This window comes from Grammomys surdaster, unplaced genomic scaffold (genome assembly GCF_004785775.1).
Source record: "Grammomys surdaster isolate TR1022 unplaced genomic scaffold, NIH_TR_1.0 166, whole genome shotgun sequence".
Classification (NCBI taxonomy): domain Eukaryota; kingdom Metazoa; phylum Chordata; class Mammalia; order Rodentia; family Muridae; genus Grammomys; species Grammomys surdaster.
Genome location: NW_021604614.1, coordinates 1372596 through 1378595, shown reverse-complemented (window position 1 = coordinate 1378595; position 6000 = coordinate 1372596). Strand labels below are relative to the sequence as shown.

The 6000-nt window shown below is 49.8% G+C and overlaps 1 protein-coding gene across 3 annotated transcripts in view; it reads left to right on the top strand.

The window, feature by feature from the left end:
* LOC114620073 (NADPH--cytochrome P450 reductase) overlaps positions 1-6000 on the top strand; it is a 60763-nt gene that overhangs the window by 41934 nt on the left and 12829 nt on the right. The gene's annotated exons all lie outside the window — the stretch shown is intronic.

Genomic DNA, 6000 nt, shown 5'->3' with positions numbered 1-6000 from the left:
AGAGAGAGAGAGAGAGAGAGAGAGAGAGAGAGAGAGAGAGAGAGAGACAGAATATGGCACACACCTTTAATCCCAGCACTCAGGAGGCAGGAGCAGGCAGATCTCTGTGAATTCAAAGCCAGCCTGGTCTACAGAGTGAGTTCAAGGACAGCCAGCGCTACACAGAGAGACCCTGTGTCAGGGAGAGTGTTGGAAGTAGTTTGTAGATAGGTATTTATGAAGTGCTTCACTGTGCCTTGTCTGCCTGGGTATTCCCCTTCTGCCTCTTCTCTGTCCCCTTAGGCAGTGACAGGCCCAGGTGGCTAGAAACTAGCAGAGCTAGACCGAGGAACACATTCCAGGTCCTCCCTCTGTATAGCAGCTTGGACCCTGTCCTACAGGTTGGGTCACATTGGGGCCGGGGATGTAGGAAGGGTGAACAAGTTGGAATCCAGCTAGTCAGGATGCATCATGGGTGGAAGGAAGAGGGTGGGGCTTGTGGTAAAAATGTGTCCCACTGAAGAGAAGGTGAACCGTGACCTGGTCCGGGCCTCCAAGCTGTCCCTGCCATCTGCTCCGAACAAGGCTGTGGGACCGGGAGCTGCCTCCCCGTTTCTTCACCCATCTATTCTTGCCATCACTGGCTCCGGCCTCGTAAGGTGATCATGATGGCCAAGCTCCGAAGCCCAGGCCTATCCCAACCACTCAGGAGACTGAGGGAAGCTGAGACATGTCTGCACAACTCACAGAGACCTTGTCTCAGAAACAAGTAGGGTCAGGAAAACAGCCCAGTAGGTAAAGGTGCTTGCCACCAAGCCTAGCAACCTGAGTTCGATTCCTGAGACCCACATGGTAGAAGGAGAGAACAGGCTCCTGCAGTTTGTCCTCTGACCTCTGCTAATACACTGTTGCTTGGGCATCTGTCTATCTATCTATCTATCTATCTATCTATCTATCTATCTATCTTATCTCTCTCTCTCTATCTATCTATCTTCTCTCTCTCTCTTTCTCTCTCTCTGTCTCACACACACACACACACACACACACACAATTTTAGTGTACAAAGTAAAAAGACTGGAGCACATCTGTAATCCCAGGACATAGGAGGTGGGCTCAGACGGATCAGGAGCTGAGGGTCAGTCCGCCATCTAGCAAGTTTGAAGCTAGCCTGTACTAGAAAAGCAAAAAGCATCTGAGAAGCAAGGGTGATGGAATGTGCTTTGTAGAAGCAGATGATGGGAAACTGGGGATCTTTAGGGTGAGCTGGGAGACAGTCCTGAGGGTAGAGCCACACCTGGGCCGCTGGGAATAAGGGAGGACTGTGAGCTGGAATCTAGCCTCCCCGCTGGGGCTGGCCCTATTCCTGGAGTAGGGACACTATTTGTGGTGAAATGTGCCCACTTGGAGATAAAGGGACAGGTAGCCCTGTCCTACCCTTCAAGTTGGCTTTGTTCTACATTTATAAAATGGAGGGCCCCCTGCTCCCCCCAAAAGCATATGAGGTGCAGAACCACCCAACCTTTTCCAGATGTTAGCCTCAGTTACAGAGCAAGCTCAAGGCCAACCTAGGCAACTTCAGTAAGACACTGTCTCAGAAAAGTTGGCCAGCCTTGATGGCATACACCTGTAACTCTGGCATGAACGATGGAGGCAGGAAGATCAAGAGTTCAAAAGTTTTTTAATCCCAGCACTTGGGAAACTGAAGCAAATATGGTTGGTTGGTTCTTAGTTTGGATTTTTATGGTTTTTTTGTTTCGTTTTGTGAATATCAGAGTAATATTCCAGTAAATATCCTCGATATTTATTGGATTTGTTAAAATACATTAAACACGTATTTTTGTTGTTTTGTTTTTTGTTGTTCTTGCTGGGTTTTTTGTTTGTTTTGTTTTTTTGAGGCAGGGTCTCATGGTGTTGCCCAGGGTAGCCTCAAACTCACAGTGATCCTCTTTGTCTCCCCATTCCTGGTATCAAAGACACATGCCACCTGGTCTATTATGCTTTTTAAAAACTGTTTATTTGTTTATTTGTTTGCTTATGGTTTTTCAAGACAAGATCTGGGTGTTTTGGAACTTGCTCTATAGACCAGGCTAGCCTCAGTGGCCTTAATCTCACAGAGCTCTGCCTGCTTCCTCCCAAGTGCTGGGGTTAAAGCTGTGCATCACCCTCTCAATCCCCCTGCCCCAGAGCATCCATTCTTATTATGGCTTCTGGTGACCTCTAGAAAGGAACTGTCATCAAGTCTTTGAAGGCCTTGATATGAGGCTGCAGGCTATGGGGTGTGAAACCATTGGGTGTGGGGTGTGTGTGTGTGTGTGTGTGTGTGCGCACATACACATACGCATGCACAGAGATGAATGCCATGCTGTACATGGTGAAGTTGAAGGCCAATGAGTTAGTCCCCTTCTTACACCATGGGGGTCGAAGAATCCGGCTCAGGCCTTTAGGCTTATTAGCAGGTGTTTTTACTCCCTGAGTCATCGCTCCAATGGTATTTATCTTTTGCAAGCAAGTCTCATGTAGCCAGGCCAACCTCTGACTTGCTCTGTTGGATTCTGATCCTCTTGCCTCCACCCACCCGCTGGTATTACAGGTGTGCACCCCTCACCGGAGTATGTGACGCTCACTCGGCATCACACTAGGGGGAGCAGGCAGGGCTTTGTGCATGCTAGGCTAACACTCTCAGGGATGCAAACGTCTCTGGCCCCAAGGGGATGGATTTATGCAAGCCAAACTAACAAGCCAGCTGCAGTCTGGCCAGCAAGCACTGTGAGTCCTGAAAGGTACAAAACAAGTCAGGGGGTACCCCTGGGTACCCAGATGACTCTCCCTGGGAGCGCAAGCCTCTACGGCCCTCCCACAGATCTAAGCATCGCTTTCTAAACATCTGAGCCTGAGCACTGTCCCTGCTGCCCCTGACCATGTGTGGCCAGTAAAGATACCAGCTGGGGACCTTCTGCAGGCCGCACCAAAGCCTGAAGTACCCATTTCCTGGGCCAGGTCATCATCACGGTGGCAGGAAGCCCTCCTGGGCCTGAGAGAGGACATATTGCCCTGAACTTTGCCTTGAACTTCTCCCTTGGGCAGAATTCCTGCTGAGAGCGGCACTGTACTAGAGAGTGTCACTCTACTAGCAAGCGGAGTGTGTAGCGTATCCCGGGCCTCTCTGGTACAAGGAGAGCCTGGAGATGGTGGGTGCTATTGAAATTCTTGGCGCACACTCACAAACATCTGTGCCAAAGTCTGGGAACAGAACAAGCCTAGCCCTGTACACAGATTCTCTGGAATACACTGTGCTGGGGTCAAAGGTACAGAGTTAGGGAACCTAAGGGGTGGGGATCCAGTCAGACTGGGGATGACAGAAGGTTCTAGAAAGGGTTGCAACATGACCGAAGCTTCAGATGCAGAGCCAGCTTTGGGCAGCAATGGATGATGCTGTCCATAGTCACAGGTGGAGGATATGCTGGGGTGGCAGGCTTATTTGGGGAGTGGCAGGGGAGTGTGGGACATGCAGTTGGAAGGGACAAGTTGGGGCCTGACACCAGAGGGCTGTGGGAGCAGCAAATGACCAACCCTGATTTCACAATGGCACCATCCAGGTAATTGGGAAGGCGGAGGGAGGAGACTGGAGAAGCCGTTCCAGGATGTGGTCCCCTGAGAGGAGACACTGTCCCAGGAGGGGGTCCCTGCGGTTGGGCTCTAGATACCTAGATAGACAGTAGGGGCTTGGCTCTGGCAAGCAGGCTGGAGCAGGTTTAAGGAGTGTCTGAGCAGAGTTTGGGGATCCTCTGGGACATTGGGTATGGCTTGTTACTGCTGTAAATTGAGGAAAACTGAGGTTTCAGAGAGTCTGACACCGTCAGGAATGGTGGGTGATGGGGCGTGGCTGGAAGAAAGAGAATTTTTTTTTTTTTAAGGGAAAGCATAAGATCCAGTTAAAAGGAAACAAGCTGAGTGGGGCCAGCTGAGCGGAAGTAGGAGTTTGAAGAGATAGCTGAGGGGCTAACGTGTCTGCTGTGCAGTCGTGGGACCCTCAGGCAGAGTCCCCAGCACCTATGAAAGAAAGCCTGAGGCTGGGCGGTGGTGGCGCACACCTTTAATCCCAGCACTTGGGAGGCAGAGGCAGGTGGATTTCTGAGTTCGAGGCCAGCCTGGTCTACAGAGTGAGTTCAGGACAGCCAGGGCTACACAGAGAAACCCTGTCTCGAAAGCAAAAAAAAAAAAAAAAAAAAGCCAGGCCTGCCCATGTATCTCTCTGACCCTGACCCTGATCGCTGAGAGCTCAGAGGACAGTTCCCAGGAATAATTTTTCTCCTTTCTTTGCATGGATTCCAGGGATTGGACTCGAGTCACCTGGTCTCCGTGGCAAGCACTTTCACCTACAGAGTTGTCTCACTAGCCTTGTGGGTCACTCCGCTTCCACTTGCTTACTCCACTCCTAGATAGCACACAGCTATTTCTGCCCTCACAATTGCCCTCCCTACTTGTTCTTATCTCTGATTGGCTGATCGGAGCTTTGTCTTTAAGATTTTTTTTTATGTTAGATTTTAAAAATTCAGTATCTGAAACCCATTTGTTGTAATTGACTAGTAACAACATACGCCTCTCTCTCTGTGGAGGGGAAGAGGGTAAATTCAGGTATAATTTGCATATGATGAAATCCCTCTCCTCGGTTTTTCTTTCAGTGCTCGGTTATACATGCTCAGAAGGTGCTCTACCTTGCATCCACACCCCCAGTTCTAAAGCCTCCCCCTTTTTAACTATATACACGGGTCCCAGGGATCGAACTCAGAACTCAGATCATCAGGCTTGGCAGCAAGTGCCTTTACCTTCTGAGTCGTCCTGACAGTCCCCTGAGTCTTGACTACAGACAGTTATGTAGTCAGTATCGCAATGGCCCGTCACCCACAAACGCCCCACCGCCAGCCTCGCAGCTGTAGGTAGACTCCAGTGCTGCCCGTCTGAGAACAGCACCTTTGCCTAAACACAGCATCGGTTCCCTAAGCTCTTGGCTTCTGTCCATTCCTGACTCACCCATGAAATACTTGTGAAAGAAACTCCAGCCCTTTGTTTCATAGTTTCCTACAATCCGAATTTGGCCGATCGTACCCCTCTGGGGCTTGTTTAGAAAAGCCGCAAAGACTGATTTCCTCAAGTGACCTTTATTCTGGGACCTGCTCTCCTTTAAAATCACGGCACTGGCTGGAGTCAAGGCTGCAGGCAGCTCTCACGCCCGACTTTATCTTGGCAGATGGAGGGTCTTGGTTCTTCCAGTCAGGGACACTCTTTTTATATAGATGGCCTTGCACCTGTGATCACTGAGCTAGGAACCCAGATGTGTTTTTCACAGAAAAAGCCATGACTGGAGGGATTGCTCAGCAGTTCAGAGCACTGGCTGCTCTTACAGAGGATCTGGGTTTGATCCACATGGTGGCTCACAGTCCCGAGGGACCTGATGCCATCTTCTGACCTCAGAGGGCACCTGGTACACACTTAGTGCACAGACATATGCAAGTATACATATATAATATACATAGACATATATAATACTCATACATATACAGTAATAAAATAAATAAATCTAAAAACTATTTTTCTAAGAGAGAGAAAAAGCCAGGTGTGCTGGCCCATGCATTTAATGCCAGCACTTGGGAGGCAGAGGTCGGCAGATATCTGGGAGTTTAAGGCCAGCCTGATCTACAGAGAAAGTTCCAGGATAGCCAGAGCTATTACAAAGAGAAACTCTGTCTTGAAAAACCGGGGGGGGGGGGGGGGCGGGGAGGCATGTTAGAGGCAGCTGTCGATGTTAAGGGTGGGGAGAGAACACAGTGTCTGACCCAGAAGTGACTAGAAGAGGCCTCTCTGAAAGCACTGGCCTGGGACCTCTGCTGTCACCTGTTAAGGTCACCTGCAGTTTTCTGCTCTCTGATCAAGTGAGTTCTGCCCTTCCTGTTGACCCTCCAGATGTGGCCTGCTCAAGATATCTTCAATAAGAGCACTTTAGCCCACTAAGTCATTTCCCTG